This window comes from Ascaphus truei, chromosome 16, assembly GCF_040206685.1.
Source record: "Ascaphus truei isolate aAscTru1 chromosome 16, aAscTru1.hap1, whole genome shotgun sequence".
Taxonomy (NCBI): domain Eukaryota; kingdom Metazoa; phylum Chordata; class Amphibia; order Anura; family Ascaphidae; genus Ascaphus; species Ascaphus truei.
In genome coordinates, this window is record NC_134498.1 from 45,726,771 (window position 1) to 45,749,685 (window position 22,915).

At 42.2% G+C, this 22,915-nt stretch overlaps 1 long non-coding RNA gene across 1 annotated transcript in view; it reads left to right on the forward strand.

The window, feature by feature from the left end:
* Positions 1 to 20,576: 20,576 nt before the first annotated feature.
* LOC142467710 (uncharacterized) overlaps positions 20,577 to 22,915 on the forward strand; it is a 24,132-nt gene continuing 21,793 nt past the window's right edge. Inside the window, exon 1 of the long non-coding RNA XR_012788489.1 lies at positions 20,577 to 21,005. This is a non-coding gene — a long non-coding RNA (uncharacterized LOC142467710). The remainder of the gene's footprint in view (positions 21,006 to 22,915) is intronic.

Sequence of the window (22,915 nt, forward strand, 5' to 3'; positions counted from 1 at the left end):
ACACACACACACACAGACGTAGACACACACACACGTATACACACACACACACGTATACACAAACACACACACGTAGACACAAACACACACACGTATACACAAACACACACACGTAGACACACACACACAGACACACACGTAGACACACACGTAGACACACACGTACACACACACACACACACACACGTACACACACGCGTACACACACACACACGTACACACACGCACGTAGACACACACACACGTACACGTAGACACACACACATGTACACGTAGACACACACACACATGTACACGTAGACACGTACACACACACACACACACACACACACACACACACACACACACACACACGTACACGTACACACACACACACACATGTACACGTAGACACGTACACACACATACATGTACACGTACACACACACATGGAGACATACACACACACATGGAGACATACACACACACACATGGAGACATACACACACACACACATGTACACATACACACACACGTATACACTCACACACGTATACACACAGGTATACATACACATAATGTATACACACACACATGTATACACACACATGTATACACACACACACATGTATACACACACACACATGTATACACACACACACATGTATACACACACACACGTGTATACACACACACGTGTATACACACACATGTGTATACACACACACATGCGTACACACACACATGTGTACACACACACACATGTGTACACACACACACATGTGTACACACACATGTGTACACACACACACATGTGTACACACACACATGTGTACACACACACATGTGTATACACACACATGTGTATACACACACATGTATACACACACACACATGTGTATACACACACATGTATACACACACATGTATACACACATACACATGTATACACACACACACACATGTATACACACACACACGTATACACACACACACATGTGTATACACACATGTGTATACACACACAAACATGTGTACACACACACAAAAACACACACACACACACACACTTATACACACACACACACACACATACAATGTATACACACAAACATGTATACACACACACAAACATGTATACACGTGTATACACACATGTGTATACACACACGTATACACACACACAATATATACATACACACAATGTATACACACATGTGTATACACACACGTGTATACACACACACATGTGTATACACACACACGTGTATACACACACACGTGTATACACACACACACGTGTATACACACACACGTGTATACACACACACGTGTATACACACACGTGTATACACACACACGTGTATACACACACACGTACACATACACACACACACACATGTATACACACACACACATACAATGTATACACACAAACATGTATACACACACACACACCCCAGCACCACCACATCAGCACACCGGTATCCCATGCCCCCCCAGCACACTGGCATTCTCGGCTCCCCACCATTCCCAGCCCCCATCAACACCATCAGCACCCACACATCGCCACCTTTGCACCTCCCCCATCGGCACACCCACATCCGCACCCCCACATCAGCACCAAACCCTCCCAAATCAGCACACCAATACAATCACCATCAGTACAGCCACAGCAGCACTACCACCGCACATGGGCCGCGTGGACCACTCCCCACCCAAATGCCACACCCACACCACAAACATCCCGGGCAACGCCGGGGCTCTCAGCTAGTATATTATAATAATAAAGGGGTAATAAATCTGCGTACATCAAGTTGATAAAATATGTGCATTTAGTGTATATCACACTAGTTTACCACTCCGCAGCTGTAAGCAGGAAGGTCTGTTACTTGGCTTTCTCTGCAGGAGCCTCCGTGGTGGTTCTGGGGCATGGGATCCTTCCCTCACTCCTCTCCGGCAGGATGTCACTCTCAAGGGGGTTTCCTTTAAGCAGCCTGGCTTCACTGCAGGTTCAAATGCTCAGTGGGACCGCTCCTCATCCGGCGATATGCCGCCTTTGGGGGAATTTCCCCTAGAATAACCCGTCTCTCCTGTGAGGATTCACTGCTCGTCACGGCCACTTAGATATCAAAACAGTCCAGAGCCGTTGGAGTGGCTCAGCAAACAGTTCCGCTGTGCGGACGCCAGACCGCAGCTAGCAGGGGCTCACTCAGCGTGCCACGATGCCGCTCCGTCACGTGGTGTAACGTGATCACGTCACAGTCTCCGCGGCAGTGGAGAAGATGATAGGGGGGAGGGATAGAAGTCCCTAAGAGTCTCTCAATAGCTCGAACAGCTCAAATAGCACAAAAACAGCATAAAGAATACTGATAACAGTGCGGATCCAATGAATGTAAATTAGCAAATAAATGACATAGATTAATAACATCCAATGCATTTCGTAGATCTAACTATGTATATAATGCAACAGTAAAGCACACGGGCATAACAGGAGAATGATACAAATACAAAATGTATTGATAGAATAAAAGCAAGGGGAGAAGGATAAAAAGAGGAGGGGGACTCACGATACCAATGCATGTATTCCAATGAGGCAAAGGCACATAGAATGGTCGAAATAATCACCAATTATAATCAACATAGGCAGCCAGAATCATAAGAAGCACCAAAAAATACTGGTTATATGGCAGGCATGTATCTATCTAGTAACACAAACTGCAGGCACATCGCTGAGGAAGGTCACATGTAGCTGACCGAAACGTCGGATGTAGTGCCTTGGTTTTTGTTACCTCAATATATTGTAATTTCAACTTGGTTGTGTGCTGTCTCTTCTTTCCGGATGAAGATCTGGTAATATCTGATATATATATATATATATATATATATATATATATATATATATATATATATATATATATATATATATACAATACCATTTGAAGACGAATATTAGATGCAGCACTCCAGGTAAGTGGTCAAAAGAAATTTGTATTTACAAGACATCTTATCCAACGTTTCAGTCGTCGTGCGGGACCTTTCTCAAGGTATCGTATTGCCTATTCTATATCATACAGGATTTGCACCCACATTGTTTCAACCAGACAGAGTGCCTATTGTTCTGCACCATCTACTATATATATATATATATATATATATATATATATATATATATATATATATATATATAAAAACAAAAAGTAAAAGGCTGTTGCGTCTGCTATACTGTATATATATATATCTTTTCAGGATGGGCAATAACATGGTCACTTGTATTTTCCATCAAACGTAAAAGTTAGCAACATGCATCTGTTTGTGTGTGTGTTGTGATGTCGACACCACATTGCAGTCTCTTTTGTCCCAAATGAGGCAGGAAACACTGTATTTCTACACTTGGGGTTTATTTACAGGGATAAATAATACGATTAGGCCCACCGTCCCTTTAAGAAAAATAAAATCCTATCCCTATTCAGGGAACTAACTGACTTCTCAGGCCCTTACTATCAGGGCCGCCAACTAAGCCAGTTGTCAGCCCAAAACATGCCCTGGCATAAGCAATACAGTAACAGTCTTTGTAAACAATAGATAGGGTCCTGCTTATCTTAGTCCATCTGGCGATGTCCCTGCTTCAGCACAGTCTATCGTCCTTCCTTCTTCTCTTTGGGATTCAACCCCACGGGAGCTCAGGGAAACTCCTGTGTTCCTCTGTAACCAGCCGTCACTGCTTCAGCACAGCTCTCGCAGCAGTGTCTCTCACGCTTCTTTAGCCAGCCTCCGCTAGCTGGGGAGCTCCTCTGTCTCCCCCCTTCTCTGGGAAAAAAACTGTCTCTCTGGGCCTTGCTGCTCCCATACTCTTAAGGCACTTCCTGATTAATTAGCCAGCAGGTGAACAGCTATGCCAGAGAGGATTAAGTCTATGAGAGCTGCAAAGTCATATAACTGCCCTATTCAGCCCCTAGAAGACAGTGATGGCACCACAATGTGTGTGTCTGTGTGTTTGTGTGTATGTGTGTGTGTGTGTGTGTGTGTTTGTATGTATGTGTGTGTGTGTTTGTGTATATGTGTGTGTTTGTATGTATGTGTGTGTGTATGTGTGTGTGTGTGTGTGTGTGTGTTTGTGTGTATGTTTGTGTGTTTGTGTGTTTGTATGTGTGTGTATGTGTGTGTGTTTGTGTGTATGTGTGTGTGTTTGTATGTGTGTGTGTGTGTGTGTGTGTGTGTGTTTGTGTATATGTGTGTGTGTGTGTGTGTGTGTGTGTTTGTATGTATGTGTGTGTGTTTGTTTGTGTGTATGTGTGTGTGTTTGTATGTATGTGTGTGTGTTTGTGTATATGTGTGTTTGTATGTATGTGTGTGTGTTTGTGTGTATGTGTGTGTGTTTGTATGTATGTGTGTGTGTGTGTGTGTGTGTGTGTTTGTGTATATGTTTGTGTGTGTTTGTATGTATGTGTGTGTTTGTGTGTATGTGTGTGTGTTTGTGTAAATTGCCCTGCACTAAAAAAATGAGACGAGGAGGATGGAAAAATAAATGTTGGGTCATATTCCAAGAAAGGCCATAGGACTGCATGGTAAAAAGCTTATAAGCCGAATATCTTAAAATGTTCAGCAATGATAATACATTTAGAAGGCATGTCTGAGACATGTGCATGTGCTCACAACTAGGGGTATTCTGTCTTTGCTGAAACCAAGCAGACATTTTCAGAAACAGTAGCTTAATAATGGGAACTTGAAATCCAATATGGTTTTGGACAATGCACCTTATCTCTCTGTGTCTCAAGCATCAAATATTAAATTGCAATCTCTTTGGGCAAATTATTCACTGTGCCAGTAAAATTCTATGTACAGCACTGCATACAGTGAGTGCTATATAAGGACATTTGTGTGTGTGTGTGTGTTTCCTATCACCTCCATGTGTGATTGTAAACATGAAATCCCTTGATGTTCATTATTTGAGTTCCTTAAATAATCAGAAAAATGGAGGAGGTCAGAGAAGCTCCTTCATGAGGGCACTCCGCACTTAACGGTATAATGATAAACAATCATATCGTTTAGCTACTGTATATAACTTTGTGCAGTGTTAAACAAATAACACCCCTATCCTTTTCTCTCTATCTCCGTCAGTTTAATTGCTTGGCAGGTCCTTTCCGCAGTAAATCAAGCAGTGAGAACCACCATTGATTACATAACCATTTTCTTGCTTTTACCGTATATATGCTATAAATACACCTTGTTTTTTTCAATGCAGGTTTTTAAGACTATTGTCGGTTTTAATGCGATCTCTTTCACTGAATCCGCATTGTATGCATTAAAAGGGCTTATATTGTGAAATCCAATATTTCCCCCCTCCCACCCCCCACACACCAGCTTCTAGCATCATTAACTTCCCCAGATTATTGTATTATTGGACAAAGGGACAAATATACAACCTTTGACGTCACATAATAACTTGATTTTACAGGGAACCTTTCATTTGATACATTTTTCATTTCAATTAAGTCTCAAGAATGTGGAGAACCTTGAATGGCGTTGATGGAAAAATGCATGCTAACTAGCATGTCTACATTAAGCTATACTTACTGTACCTAACCTCTAATGTTTTATTTGAATGGCACTTGCACAATACAACATGCATAGATGTCTTATAATAAGGACAAAAACTCAAATCTAATGGAAAATGAAAACGTTTTAAGCTAAATGATTAAGTTTATTCTCTGAACATTTGTGGACTTAAAATACAGAATGTTCTGGGAGCTTAATGTATGCCAGACCCATTGAATTCGAACGTTGAAATGCTGTGTTTTGTATTACTGTACATACTATATACTGTGTGTTACAATAGACTGTGGAAATGCAATATTAGTTCAGGTGTCTTGAGGAAACAGTGTTAGTGATTTTTATTTTCCTTAAAGAGGCAATCCAAACGGCACTTAAAATAAAAATAATAATAATTGTTTTAATAAATGCAGCCTTTGATTATCTTTATTGAAAACTAATTACCTAAGCTGCATACTCCTTGAGAAATGGCTTTAGAGCCTGAAACGCGTAGGAGGTTTTTCTGTTGTATTTTGTTTGTTACTTTTTGTTTTTTATGTAGTTTAATAAACTTTTTTATTCTTCCAACCTTCTGGTGAGCTGCCGGTGCTTTATTTTTGGACGTCGCAGTTTCATACCAATCCTTTTTTCTTTGTACACTGCCTATTGATTGGAGCGACGCACTGTGGCTGTGAGGGCACGATACACGGGATCCCTTTCCACATAGGAGGTACTTGTGGAACCTGCAGAGCGATTGGAGGATTCCCGGACGGACTGGAAGTGGTTACACACACCACCGGCACTCAGGAGCTCCACGGGGTTGGAGAGAAGGAGTTGGCAGTTGATTTGGAGACTACGACATCACGCCAAACACCAGGTACAGACGCAGTGATAACGGAGTGCTACACAACGGGATCAACGGCGGTAATACATTTTTCTTCCGTTATATGCCTATCCCAGGTAGCGTTTGTCCATTGGAACTCCTACACTGCTTACCTGGTTCCTGGTTCCTTCTCCCAGCAGTTTATGATGAATTTTCCCTCACTTCCAACCACAGTTGTCCCAAGTTACATTGACTTTATTATTTATATTTCTTGACTCTCCGTTTAGGGCTTTGAGCAGCTATTCCCTTGGTTTGTGTGTTACAATAGACTGTGGAAATGCAATATTAGTTCAGGTTTCTTGAGAAAACATTGTTAGTGATTTTTATTTTCCTTAAAGAGGCAATCCAAACGGCACTTAAAATAATAATAATAATAATTGTTTTAATAGATGCAGCCTTTGATTATCTTTATTGAAAACTAATTACCTAAGCTGCCGATTGATTTGTTCTCCCGTTAATGAGCAGTAAAGATCCTGCTTCCCAGGGCTCACTAAATGGCTGCTTTTCAGTTTCAATCAATCCTACAGTTAGGGCAGTTAGGGTACGGGTACACAAAGTGGGGTGCTAGATTTCCTGGGTGGGGACGGGCGGCTGTTACAGAGGCCCTATGCTTCCCCAAATTAATGTCAGGGATCACGTGAGGCCTCTGTAACTTTTAACTTACCTTGAGTTCCAGCGACGCGTCTCCAAGGCAACCAGCGTCAAATGACTCTGCGGGGTCATGTTCACATCATGTTGCCACGGCAACGTGATGTCACATGACCCCGTGATGTCATTTGACACCGGAGCCATGCAGGGAGGGCGGGAGGGGAGGGTGAGCCGGAAGAGAGAGGAGACAGGGGGGCACATGAGGGAAACGTTGTGCACCCCTGAGTTAGGGAAACTCAGCAGCTACAATGTATTCTTAAATTACTAAGGTAACATTATCTATTGTTACACTTTGCAACTCAAACTGATGGGAATATTGGCAACAAAGTATCACAAAAAGGAAAGTGTTGCAAAGATCTTACACTGCTGGGGAGATGGGGTAAAACCTGCTTTAGAAATCGAAAGGATGCTCTGTCAATTAAAACGCATTAAAAACGGCATTAAGAGTTGAATAATAAAAAAAATTTAGTAAATATTTTCTAATACTACAGAACTGATTTTTCTTTAAACACATAGGATATTGCATGGATTGCTCCTTTAATTACATACATTTTTAAACCTTCAGTGACTACCGCATTTGTATTTTTAATGGTGTTTTGTAATTACTGTAATTATGTTTGTATGTATATAAAAGCATAGAAATATTGTTTACATTAATGTAAAGTAATGCAAAGTATATTGATGTTGTTACTGTCAGCAAAGGATGAGTCTGAAACTGTGCCATCTATTCAATTATTTTGCTAACCTGCTCAATTTTATAATTTATCCTACTCCAGTGCAACAGTGGGAAGAGAATTAATATGTGCTGGACTGTATAGAATGTCATTGAGTTTCTAGGCATTACAAGATCCCAAGGTCATAATTAAGGATATTATTAATTGAACTTAGAATATAATGTTATCATTTTAAGGATGGGCACCTCACTGGAGTATTGCTTATGGATTTAATTTTTTTGGTGGGTTTTGAGTCTAAAAAAAATGCATTTTGGTTTTGCCAAAATGTGATTTGTTTTGGTTTTAGATTTGTGAAAAAAAGCTAATTTATTAATAATGTATATATGTATATCTTTATTTATACAGCACCATTAATGTACATACAGTAGCGCTTCACAGCAGTTGACAATCATATAAATATCAAATAATAGAAATAACACATGATGGGAAGAAGAGCTTCAGACATAAAAGTGACATTTAAGAAAAGGAGTCCCTGCCCTGAAGAGCTTACAATCTAATTGGTAAGGAGGAAGAACGTACAGAGACTGTAGGAAGGTGTTATGGTAAGCGCGTCTGCAAGGGGCCAAGGATTATGTATGAGGTGTAAAGTATCAGCCACAGAGCTACCCATATGCTTCGTTAAGGAGTTGGGTTTTAATATGAGTCTTAAATGTGTTTGTCAAATGTTTATCCCAGCAGATGTGAGGACAGAGAGTGAGTACAACAACATAGGGAGAGAAAGAGCGAGTGACATGGGTTAAGACAGGGTGGTTGACATTGGGGAGACAGAGTGTACAGTGTAGGTGGTATTGGGGGAGAGAGCGGTTGAAATGGGGAGAATAGAGGGCCTGGCTTGCATGACTTAGGAGGCGAATGACCAGAATGTTACATGGTACAGCGTCCAATCAGATTGGAGCTGTTCCACCTGACCATAACATGTGACATGGCAGGCCATATAGAAGGCTTCATTGCCTTAGCGGTTAGCCGCTAAGTTAATGAAGTTTCCTGTAAATGAATTTTTATTGCATGGGATTCATGCCGGGGGCATCCGGTGCTGATATTAAGGGGTATCAGCTCCGGAGACCCCCGGCATGAATCCAATGCAGGAAAAAATGCATTTTTTTTTTCTAAGTCCCCTCTCGCTGCTTCTCACCACCTTTGTGCCAACTTTTCTTGGCGGGAGGATTTTGAGAGAAAATCTCTATTCTAGAGCTGCGATTAGCCTCAATAAGCTAATTGGGGCCGATGAACCATTGAAAATTAAAGTCAGGCTTCAAAATGTAAGTGTTTCTATCACAAAAATATCAAAATACCAAGATGTTACATTGAGAGCGCAGGAGAACTGGCGACACCCATTGCAGTCTGTATCCCAGAATAAAAAACAGAATGCAGATACGGTCTTCATCCGAATGGCTCCCGATATCTCAAGTAATAACTATCAGGTCCGTGTGTTTCATATTCACAACTGTCTCATGCTGACCTTCACCCAATGCAGAGAATTACAAAGGAAGATAGAGAAGCCACGACATAAACCTCCCAACTTGTGACAGGCGGAAGAGGAAGGACATGAGCTATCTGCAAGACGCAGTTGGAATTACAGTTTTGGGTAAATCAGGGGTGGGCAACTCTTGGCCGCTTACAAGGGCCACTTCCAGATCCCATTTTCAGTATATCCCTGCTTCAGCACAGGTGGCTCAATCAGTGGCTCAGACTGAACTGAAGCAGGAATATTAGCAAAATGTATGACTTGGTGTTAAACCTTGGGTGGTCCACTCCAGTCCTCAAGTGCCACCAACAGGTCACGTTTTCAGGATTTCCCTTCTTCAGTCACAGACGTTTGTGTTGAAAAAACAAGTTTGCCATCTGTTGCACTGTTCATGTCACAACGTGTGAGATGCATGTTACAAGAACCATCTTCTGCAGGATTTGCCATGCCAACTCCAGTCCGTAAGTGCCACCAACAGGTCAGGTTTTCAGGATCACCCTGCATCAGCACAGGTGGCTCATTGAGAGGCCAACTCCAGTCCTCAAGGGCCACCAACCGATTAGGTTTTCAGGATATCCCTACTTCAGCACAGGTGGCTCAGTCAGTGGCTCAGTCATTGACTGGCCAACTCCAGTCCTCAAGGGCCACCAACAGATCAGGGTTTACGGATATCCCTGCTTCAGCACAGGTGGCTCAATACAGTAAGTGGCTCAGTCAAAAGACTGAGCCTCTGATTGAGCCACCAGTTCTGGAGCTGGGACTGATTGAGCCACTTGTGCTGAAGCAGGGATATCCTGAAAACCTGACCTGTTGGTGGCCCTCGAGGGCTGCAGTTTCCCACCCCTGGGGTAAACAGAGGAACCAGCAACATACCAGCCACAGTGCAGAGGATACATTTGATCAGATGTCACTTTCCAGAGCAGCATCAGGCAGAATGAACAGAATCGTCTTTGAACAGAATCCAGGAAAACCTAAATGACACATTCCCCCCCAGCCCCTCCCCCCCCCAACTCCCTTGAGGAGTATACAGTTCAGAATCAATTCTCTATAGTAATCATCATGCTTACCAGTAAATAAAACACAGGTTTGGTACAGGACTCTTACAGTAACTATTTGTTTAATTATTTAAAGAAGAAAAGTCAGGATTATCTGACCATAAATTGCAATAATTAACCAACGTTAAATAATGCAGCACTTCAAAGAGGCCTTTTAACCTATTTTATTTGTTTTAAATAAAAAATAAAGAGCAGTGAGTGTGTATTAGATATATGCCACTCCAGCAATGAATCGCTTAAAAGAGATCCACCTACTCTCTTTAAATTCTCGAAATGAGAATATTATCATCTCAGACTTGGGGTTTTCTACATATGGGTAGAGATGGGCGAATTTTTTTTTGCGTATTTGGATCCGTGACATGGATTTGGGGGGTAATATCAGCAAAAATTCGGGAATTGATTTGGGTGGATTCCCCCATCTCTACATATGGGGAATTAGAATATTTTGTCTCGATCATTTTTAACATAAATGATGAACATTTCCAGGAAATTGAAGGAGGAAGACAAAATCCCAACCATATATGTCTTCTTGGGGTGTACGATTTATTAAAATGGGTTTGGAGAAGTGTATATTTATTGTAGATTGTGATAGAAGGGGATCCACATGAGTTATCCATAGATGAAATTATAGAGTGGCACCCCCTAGCCATAGGCGGGGGGGCTTCATGACCGGGGGGAGTCTGGCCTTCCCCTCGCTGGCCCGCCCCCACACCTCCCTCCCCAGCACAGGGGAGGAGTTCACGGAAGGCCTACTTAAGGCCAGGCTGGCGGGCAGCACATCCTCTTTGGCTGCCCGCCAGACGATTTACCGCAATTGTGGTTGGTGCCAATGTGTTTCGGAGAGCAGAGAACCCAGCATGGTTCGACTACGTGGAGACGGCATCGGGTGAAGGGCGAACCAAGTCGCGGCCCAGGTCTCTTCCTCACGAGGGGCCACGATGGCCACGGCCGGATGTCACTGGCACCGCGAATCCCACTCCAGTACCAACAGCCATCAGCCGGACCCCGGTGTCTTTCAATTCTTCAGCCACGGCCGGGGTCAGGGGCACGGTAGCGGACCCACCCGGCAGCATCACGCACTACACAGATGGTGGAACAGCCCCGGCGGGCGGTTGATGGGGACACGCCGTGGAAGGTACGGCATATGGCGTATCGGGTAATGGTAAGGAGTCGCGTTTAGGGCGGCATCGAGGAGATAGGGCAAGGCGTCAAGGCTTGCAGTGTGCGACACAGAGCGAGCAAGGGAGGAGGCATGGCCCAGTCCACTGCCAGGGTCTATTCCCCAGGGGTCGCTGAGGGCGGGTAAGAAGCCTGCAGCAGTAAAAAAGGCGAAATCCCAGATAGCGCTGGGCAAAGGCGGCCTGCGGCTCCGGAGGTGGGTATGTCCGGGACCGGGTGAGGGATAGTGCAGCGAAAAAAGCGATTCTCAGGGCATCTTTAAAAACCATGGCAAGTTGAGTAACTACTGCTCCAGGCGCAATTGGCAGCCCCAGGTAAATGGTAAGGATAGGCTGGGCTGGTAGAGGAGCATGGGTCCCGCTGCTAGGCATGCCAGGCGGGATAAAGAAAAAAGGTAGCGCTAATCTAAAGAAAATGGACCCGCAGCCTGTGATATAACTCTGACCCCCCAGGTCAGATGAGGAACCTAGAAACAAATGTTATATCTATGGCGCTGGGTCAACAATATATATAAATGAATAAAAGTTATATACAACCAGTAAAATGATGCACTCCGCTGGAGTACTTTATTACCCCTGAGGAAGGAAGCGCAGACTTCCGAAACGCATAGGGTGGTTTTTCGTCTGCACAGCTGCTACTCCATCATCCCCCATACCATCCGGACTCACTCCACGGGTATCCCGCGGCTACGGGCTCCGTTTGCGGCTGAAGGCATCCAGATCCGGCTGCGCATTTGAGCACTGGGCTACTGTTGTCAACGCGTATCCTGGCACCATGAGGAGGATTTCCCACCCACCCATCCCCTTAGTTAGTGATTGCAATCATGTAATGAATGGCAGCAGAAGGTTGAGCAGGGCAGGGTATTCCCAGGAATGTGGACATATGCATTGTATGCCGTGTTAATGGTTCTTTGTTCCGTTGCAGCACGAACAGCTGATACTGTGCTGAGTGAAAGGACGAGGTTCCGAGCAGGAGGGGTCATTGTCCAGTTTTGCCTTTGTCGCGGCGGCTCTTGGGGGGTAGGTGCTTGTTCTTGCCAGACTGGGAGCTGGGCCGTTTGAGCCCGGGGGGAGTACGAGTGGGCAAGGTCAGTTATCCATGACCTCGAGAGCCCGCTCGCGTAGGGGACACGAGGTCAGCGGTTCGAGGGCCGGCTGACCGTCCCCTCCCCCTCCTGACAAAGGAGCACACTCTGGCAGGGAGTGCATTTACCCCTTTAGGTTTTCTGTATAAATAAATAGCCGCGGCCATTTTACCTCCAGCTCCCGTTTCCTGTCTTTATTTGTACGTTGCATGTGGGTACAAGGCGGGGGGAGAGGGGAACCGCCTGGAACCTCCCTGGTCATGTACAGAGCATTCAAAAACTCACAGGTCTCTTATTCAACTAACAAGAAGAGACCTGTGAGATTCTGGAATCTCTGTACACTATACATAGTTACATAGTTATATAGTTACATAGTTGATGAGGTTGAAAAAAGACTTGCGTCCATCAAGATCCACCTATGATAAATTTAGACGACTGATACTTTATCCTATATCCAATATCTATACTTATCATCCAATGATATCTCATAAGGGGAAAAATAAATTCCTTCCTGACTCCGAGAATTGGCAATCAGATTACTCCCTGGATCAATATCCTTCCCACATTTACTTATTTGGTATATCCCTGTATACTTTTCCTTTCTAAAAAGATGTCCAACATTTTTTTAAACAAATCTATTGTATCTGCCATCACAGTCTCCATGGGTAATGAATCCCACAGTGTAACTGCCCTTACTATAAAGAACCCTTTCCTTTGTTGCTGGTGAAATCTCCTTTCCTTAAACCTTAAGGGATGCCCCCGAGTCCTTTGTACTGCCCTTGGGATGAATAGGTCTTTTGAAAATTCCTTGTACTTGCCCCAAATATATTTTATATAGTTATCATATCCCCTGTTAAAAGTCTCTTTTCCAATGTAAATACATCTAATGTAGCTAGCCACTCCCCATAAGTTAGATTGTCCACCTCCTTTATAATGAGTCTATAATGTCTATAGTTTTAGCTATGAAGAGCTCTACTGCAGATCCCCTAAAAAAAGGGTGTAGGTTTTGAATTGTGATACCTTTTAGGACAGGCGTTTCCAACTCCAGTCCTCAAGGGCAACCAACAGGTCAGTTTTTCATGAAATTCCTGCTTCAGCACAGATGGCTCAATCAGTGGTCCAGTCGTTGACTGAGCTACTGTTTGAGCTACCTGTGCTGAAGCAGGGTTATCCTGAAAACCTGACCTGTTGGTGGCCTTGAGGACTGGCCACCCCTGCCCTAAAAGGTATCACAATTCAAAACCTACACTTCTAAATGAAATGAAAATGTGTTTATTTCGTTAATAGCACGTAAAATGATGAATGATTGCCTTTTTGTGCGCCAATTAACAGCCTGTTCTTTGAAATCATTAGTGGCATGTGAATGATACAAGCATACAGCGCTTTGTTTACTATGCATGGCAGATGCTGTTATATTTCTTCACCTCCGAATGGGATTTTCATCTTTGCAAAGGAACCGAGCTTAATATTTCCATCAGAACGACTGCATTAGTTATTTATATATTTTCACTCAGTGCTGCACGACCACAAAATTAAAATGCGCTACTTGTGTCCAACATCACCAAATGACTGTTTGTTTATTTTTTAGGGGCTAATAAAAAAAGATTAACGACCCTGTTGGGATAATAAAACAATCCGCCGCACAGCACGCCCCGGAATACAGAACGGAGCGCGATCAACAATATTTAACCAAAGACTCATTTTTTTTGCAGAAATAATTATCCTGTGACCTTTTAGCGCCAAAGTAACATTAAGGTAAATTATTTTCATCTGATTTTTTTTCGAAATGTCAAATAGTTAACTTCCCCTCCAACACGAACATATATTTGTACAATAACATCTCATTTTCCGGACAGTTGGTAATGGGTGAGAAATTTTGTTGTTATGCGAAACAAACTCGTGTTACAGCACTAATGCTTTTGAGCGTGTTGTACAATGTAATCACTGTAATGACTAAAGGGGGTGATTCCAAATCCTCCAAAGTAGCCGAACGTGGCAAAAACCCCAATTCAAGCTAATGGTGCTTTTTCAGGCCAATCCCACTAATGAGCCCCCAAGTCTTGATGTACAAATAACGTGGCTAAATGTTGGATACATCAAATTTTGGGATAGAAACTTTTTTCAGCATGTTTCTTACATTTCATACAGCTGCGCCGATGAGTATACTAAAACTTGCCTTAAACTTGCCTTGGAAAATCTGGGGCTTTCACCAACAAGATTCAGGTACATGCTGGGTACATGCTGCAAACATTTCAGTAAAGAGGGTTAAGGCTGCACTCCACAAAAAAGATAAGGCATAAAGTTTACCGGTGCTGCTGGTTCAAGGAAGTACCTGCCAGGCAAAATCCAAAGTACACTCAGGGAGAAAGGGATCCAGCGCTCCACGGATTTCTAAATAAGTAAATTTATTGTGCCACACAACGTTTCGACCAATAGGTCTTTCTCCGTGGAGCGCTGGATCCCTTTTTTCCTGAGCAAACATTTCAGTGACATTTCTGCAGAGACTAATGGCCCATTGGATTAACACAGCAGGGATCCCTTGCATTCCCATTAAATTTGAATGGGACTGCCAGGGACCCCCGCTGTTAATCCGATGGGCCATTAGTCTGTCTGCAGAAATGTCACTGAAATGTTGCAGCATGTACCCAGCATGTACCCAGCATGTACCCAGCATGTACCCAGCATGTACCCAGCATGTACCTTGGTCTTGTTGGTGATTGCCCCAGATTTGTTTTAGAATACTCGTCGGCACTACAGTACAAATCTTTAACACCACCGGAAGGAAGTGTTTGGAAGCCAAGAAAAATTAGTCTTTAACACGTCTATGTACAGTTAAACGTATACGTATATTTTTTATTTTTAAAGCACTCAACTCTTTACAATTTTTTTTACAACCATTACCATACAATTATAATAAGAGACTGGGTGAAGGGCGCTCCAAGAAAATCCTTGAAATGTGCTCGAGTGTTCAGAGCTCACAGTTGTTAATGTTGAAGGATTAAGCAACTGTGGTTTGCGATTAATACAGAAAGATGTTTATATATTTTTTATCCCTGACTTGGTGCTGAGTTTTTCTGGTTCTTAATGCAATTCCAAAACTTGAAATTAATAATACATATTAAAGATGTGTTAAACGATCAACAATGCCTTTGCTCCAGTATGACAGTTTTTGTTTTATTTTGCTTTTTTGCTAATATTTCGGTAAGCCTCAAAGGGCCCATATTGTCGCGAAATGCGTGGTAGATTTGGAATTTCGCAAGTTTTAAGCAAAATATCACCAAACAGTGAATGCAACGGTAACGTACTTTTTTGAAGAACCGGAAGATACTGTATGTGAAATTTTGCGTATACTAAAGTATATAAAGGGTAACCCGCTGAATTTGCTTCTGAATGTTGGGAGTTGGTGTACTGTCGCGGCCACCTTTATTCTAACACTTACCCGGATTTATCCGGGCATTTTCTCCGTTTGCATCGGAGTTTCCCGCGCGGCGGCCGCATTCATCAGATAAGTGCTAATGGCGCTTATTATTGAAAGCGCCCGCGGCGCGGGAAAACTAAAAAAAAAAAAACGCGCGCCGCCGCGTTTTAAAAAAAAAACCCATGGTGGCAGCCGCAGGAGGCTAAAGGCGGCCGCCACTGTATACAGAAGCAGGGGGAGAGAGGAGAAATAAAGAGATTCAGCGCTATCTCAGTTTATAGAATAAGGATCTGAGGGCCGTTTTCGAATGATATTTTTGATAGTGAGTAAGTGAATATGTACAGTAGTATATGAGCGTTATTGTAGCCGACTGTTACATTGTTCAACTCTACTGTTTCCTATCTGCCATACACTGTATATCAAAAAGCAGCCTTAGGTGCTAACAATAATAACTTGCTAGGGTCACTAGATTCAGAAATAATGATTAGAAAACACCAAATAGTTCGTGTAAGTAATGAAAATGATTGAAGAATTAGTTGATACTTTGTGTCACATACCCATATATTTTCTGGCAAGTATGCTGACATCAGACGTTATCAGGCAAACTGATTACAGTATATACCATATTCTGCACATTCATGCAGCCATCTGGATAGGCAATGGATGGTGTGGTAAATAACTAGAGATTATTTGCAGGCATTCATCTTCGTTACGAATGTTGCATTTCTTCACCGACACAAATATTCATGGCTCAATCAAGCACATTCCCGGTGTGTATATATATATATATATATATATATATATATATATATATATATATATATATATATAGTTATACGTTACCGTTCCAAGGATTGGTAAACAAGAGACAGCACTCAATGTTGAAAATCAAAGTGTATTAGTGAAAGGGGTATCCCCCTGAGGAAGGTCCCATTCTGTAGGACCGAAACGTTGGGTTTCTGGATGTATTTTTGCTTTCACTAATACACTTTGATTTTCAACATTGAGTGCTGTCTCTTGTTTACCAATCCTTGGAACGGTAACGTATAACTACATTCTCTATATGGGACGTGCACCTGTGGCTTACCAGCACCTATTGGAGTGCCAACTGCCTTATCTGACTATATATCAGACTATAAGAAGCCCACTCAGGGTGAAACATGTTGAGTGTTTACTTCACTACAGCCTTTATGTAATCTTCTATTTTGAGGGACTTATGATGGATCTGATGCAGCATTTTGGACTTTATTTTTTGTTCCTGTTATAAGCAGACTTTGGAAACACATCCTGTACAATCAATATGGACACAAACTCTACACAATCTAGCTGCAGCTGAGTATTACCCTCCTCTTACTGTTTGGGCATTACCTGTCCTTGCAGTGCAGTGCACTTTGTGGTGTTTTCAATATGTATGACTCTGTTTGCTAATATGTCTTTATTAGTCATATTTTTCTTTATTTGCTGCATCAGTTCTCATTGATTTCATTTTGGGGAAATGCTGTTCAGGGTATAACTATTATTATTGTTATATTATTTTTCCCTGGTTGCTTTTTTTTTTTTTTTTCCCCCTCTGTTTTTGGTATACATACTAATTTTTCCTGGCTATATACTGGGTCATTGACTATATACTTTTTCCAACGCAATGATTTATTATTCTTTCATGCATATGTCAGTGGGAATATATTTTGTATTGCCTATTATGTTAGACTAAACTACTTTGTTGTCATTATTTAAACTTTATTTAGACACATTTTAGTTTTTCTTTTTTCTCTTTGTAATACTGAAAGTGTTTGATTAGTAGTCCTCTCTTTATATTTTTGATACATATATATTTTCATAGGCTGTCTTTAGTATTTTTATGTTTTTAAGTTAGTGTGTCTTGTTGTTTAATTAATAAAATCTTGTTCATTTTTTCTGAATTGGTGGAGCATCTGTTTCTTTTTAACCATCTTTATCTTATAGATTAGTTTAGGTGTAATTTAGAGTGCTACTAAGGGGATTGTCTATGTTCTTTTCATCTGTGTGTCTTATATATATATATATATATATATATATATATATATATATATATATATATATATATATATATATATATATATATATATATAAATATATATATATAAAGAAGAATATACAGTATGGTCACTAATCGGATTTTATTGAAAATAACGCAAATAATTTTTCCACTGATCCATGGGGTTTCTGTAGTTGAAAATTAGAATTGTGTTGAAATTATACAAAATACTAATGGGTTAATCCTACATATAGCAAAGCAACCATTCTGTTCGTATTCGGCAAAAATACATGTTGCTCTGAAAGTGGTGCTAATTGCGTAATTTCAACACTGTGTGACAGAGTCAGTTTATCAGGGTGCTTTGCGTCATACATTCTCCAAATTGCTCCGATTACGCCATGAGCGTTTCAGGGGAGCAGAGAGCGATGTTATAATGGGATATATCCTTTTCCCTCTCTCTTTGTGCAAAATAAATCCGCTCTGTTAATGTGGCATTAAACTCTGAGGCAAGTCTGAGAAGCAAGACCAGAAAGATTCATAGATATGTCACCGGTGCAAATTGACGCAGATCCAAATATTTGATGTTTTGGCGCAAATTACCCCATTTTGATATGTGTCCCTGATTATTTGAACAAGTTTCAGGATCTCTGCTGGAGATACGTGTAAAGAATTGTTATTGTTAAAAAACAAAAAAAAATGAATGTGTGCGTAAAAAAATCTATTTCTTATCTATCGTCATTAGATGTTGGTGTCATTATTCATGTTACTACACTACAGTAGGTACAGGTTTTCTTAATTTTTGTGTGATGTGCATCAAGTTCATAGATAGAGGATGAGACACACACTCAGTCACAATGGTAATAGAGGTGGGGTACTTAGCAACTCCAGCCCTCAAGGGCCACCAACAGGCCATGTATTAGGGATATCCCTGCTTCAGCAGAGGTGGATCACTCAATGGCTCAGTCAACCACTGAGGCACCTGTGCTGTGGCCCTTGAGGACTGGAGTTGGCCGCCCCTGCCCATGGGGTTAAACGGCAGAGCTAACACAATAAATGTCTCTTTCATGTTAAAGGGGACGAATTATCTATTGACATCTCTTTCACGCGCTTATAAAATGAATGTTGCAGGCTTCCCTTTCCTTCTCTAAATGATAGTTGTTTTACTAATCAGAGTGTCTAGTGTCAAGATTCCTGGGGGGGAAAAGGAGCTGTTAGCTATAAAAACTAGATAAATCAAGTGCCGGGCTTTTAAAGTGCCTGGTACATCTAAATATTAATTTGATGTCCGTGACTTGGCCATTCTTTCAGAGTTCTTCATGTTTTTTTTATCACCTTGGAATATAATGAAGCCCTTTAAAATTCACCAGTCTCGATAATTGCCTACTTTAGCATTAGTGTAAAGCCTCTGCAATTGGTTTTGCAAACGGAAATGAATGATGATGAAACACTTATCAAACCAGATTCCATGTCTGAGCATTTTTATGAGGGCTGGGTTGACAATCTGCTGGACTTCATTTGCAGGGTACACAAAATGTACTTTATTTGGCTGTTTTCTTAGAGCAACGACACTTGATTCCAGAAAACATGTTTGGTCCATATCATTCTTGAAACGAAAAAGAGACTTTTGTGTTTTTAGATCACCATTCATTTATACTTACCGTTTCAATTACTTTGCCTATTTTGCTTGAAAGAAAATACAAAATTTTATTCATGACCTTGAACCTTGTCAAGGAATTTGAAGGAGGGGTTGTTTGGAAATACCATATATAATTGTGTTTAATCCCTTTGGACTTTGAAGGGACATCAGCAAAGGGCAAAGCTACTCATTACAATGACCTCCAGCACAAAATACATTGTATAAAATAGGTGTGCTCTCTCTGATTTGGTCACTGATTTGGACCTCAGCAACTTCCATCCTTTTCTCCAGCTAAATTCTGAAATTAAGACCACACCACAATGAGGTAATTCAGGTCTCCTCACGGAAACCTGAAAGAGCGACAGACATTCTAAGACTATGCCAGACTTTACACAGTATCTCTGTGGCTATCTAAAAACTCAAGTACACACCGAGGTTAGACTTGCCATTGTACAGAGGAGAGAAAGCAGCACTGCTGCAGTTACTGTACTTACTTAGCATGTGTAATATAATTGGATACAAAGGAATGATGTATGAGTCATCCTACATTTTGTATGAAGAACAGGCTGTAATTAGGAAGACAGTTGCCCTAGGTCAAAGTGGTCTATGTATCAATTTCAAAAGGGGAGCAATTCCAAGGCGAAATAATTGCACCAGATGTATCAAAGATAGAAAGCCTACAGCTTTCAGTTGGATTTTTCCTTTGATAGAGTAGATACGGAAAATATTTTTATTCCCCTGGAATTGAGGGGCTATAGAGTAGAATAGCACTTGGGACTTTAGTAAAATACAGTAGACCTCTCCCCTCATACTTCCCCTCTTCTTCTCCTCTCCTCCCCACCTCTTCTCACCTCGAAGCCTGCGACCGGGCGAAACGCGTACCTCACCTTTTGGACCCTCTGCAGCCACCGTAGGAGAACGGAGTAAGTGATGTCACAACCGACACCCGGACGCGGAAGCCAGGGATTTGATCCGAAACTGTCGCTGAAACGCACCTTATTGTGGCTGCCACGGGGCCAGCTTCCAAGTGTGGATTGACGCTGACCGAGTCTGCAATATCCAGACAAGATTATAGAACACCTCTGAGGACAAGCGCTCACACATGGCCGTGTGAGTGGAATTTGTTATTTGTACTGATTTCACCCCCTACATTTTATCATAAGGGGGAGTGCGGGACTGTGGGTCAGGGGTATTTATCTCCTCTCTTGGGAGCCCCTGCACACCCCACATTTCTCCCATTTGTACTGATTTTTTGCTATATATATGTGCATATCTGTACCGAGGAGGAAATTGCCCATTACCAACCAGGAGAAGTAAAAGATTGTCCACAGAAAAGAACCAAAGACACCTTTACACAAGCGGGCTCACACAGGGCCGTGTGAGTGATATTTCAATATACTTTCTATTTTTCATATTCCACCATCCCTAACTGAGAAGTAGCTATGATGCTTTGACTTGGGTCCGACTCCTTGAGCACCAAGCATTGCATTAACATTTGCATGAGTATTAGCTTCTATCTGCGTATATTTTTACACAGGAGTTATTCTATTTTATTGTTCACGTGACTGTCTACACTGTGCTCCCAAAATCCTCTTTGCCTTTTTTATTTGGTCAAATGAGACCCTGGCTCAGATGTCCTTGGGTATGACCCAAACCTCGGACCAGCACAGGCGCTAGTTCCGTATCCCCGGGTGAGTAAACCCCGGGGGCCCAAAGGACGTGATCGGTGTCATGGGTTCTTCCCCTGACACTCATATGAGAACGCATGTGAACAGCCGAGGCAACCACTCCTCTCCTCCATACCCAAAACACTTATACAACTTTATATAAACAGTATATTAGTAATAGGCTAGCCAACAACACAATAAATCCAGTAATAACCTTAAACACACACAATGCCGCAATCTCTCCTAGGTAGTATGTGTGATACTCTTTAGGCTAAGGACCCGCTGAGGTTGGCGGGGCCACCAGCCCATTTCCTCCAGTCTGGAGGTCCCCGCTGGCTCCTTCCGACGTGGCTGACTGCGTGCTGTGACGTGTCAGCCGGCCGATGCTGCAAGCTTCTGGTGATCAGAAGCGCTGACGCGTCACGTGGTGCACGAGTCAGCCAATGAGGGAAGGAGGGTAGGAGGGAAGGAGGGGAAGAGGAAGGAGCTACGGGAGGGTGGCAGCTTGGGAGGGAAGTCTGTGAGGCAGCCATGCATGGCTCTCCCTCCCTCTCCCCCTGCCCCCCACCTCCCGTGCATAGCTCGGACGGACGGGACACATAATAATTGTGCATAGATGCATACATGTATTGTGACATGGGGTCATGTTCTCGCTCTGAACGCACATGGCCGCACCCCCCCCTCGTCATTGCCCCCGGCCACCCGACCCGTTTGGCAACGCCCCCCCCCCCAGCGCGCATCACAGTTCACTGCAGACTGCAAATCGCGGTGCAGTGAGTTACACGCGCCGCCGGCAAGCAAGGCAGCCATGCGGACGCGTGCAGCGGGGCCTCAGCCTTAGATGTCAATACTTTGCTGTTACTTGTTTTTGCATACCTGCTGCTCCTTATATTAGCTTACGTCGGTCTTTGTTATTCTGTCAGAACAGCTCTATGATTTCTAACTTATCACCTACCTTGTTTCTAGAACTATCTGATCCTTCCGTAACCCAGTCACCCTCACTATCCGAGCTTGGACAACATCTTCCCCTGGGGCCTTTCCATTTTTCATGGATTTATTGCCTTTGTTACTTCCTTTGAAAGGACGCATAGCACATCACTAATGGATTCTTCTAATTCTTCTCCTGCCTGATTATTCCATGTGTTATCTGTGTTCTTGTAGAAGTCCTGAACTCTCTCTATGATATGAGCACTGTCTTGTGTTGTTGATCCATCGTCTTGGTTGAGTAAATAATTTGATTCTTCCGAATCATAAATTGCTGTTTCGTCTTCTTTAAACTTTTGTTATCTTCGATTGTCACATTCACCATATTGCAGTTACATTTTCTTACATCTTGAGTTATACGTTTGCAGATTGTCTGTATGTGACATTTTTGTTCTACACTTTAGGATTAAAAAAGAAAAATGACATTCTCAGTAACTTTCTTGTCTCACCTGATATTTTCTTACCCTTTGTTAAATTATCCTCAGCCAGCTTGAGCGAGCTGAATTGATTTTTCAGCACTAGTTCAGAAATTCTCTGCTATTATTTTTGAGGTTCTTGGCGTTGATTGTTTTGGTCGTCTTTTTAATCAGTTACTTTGTTCTGTTTTTAAGATGCAATTTGCCAGTGAACCAATGAT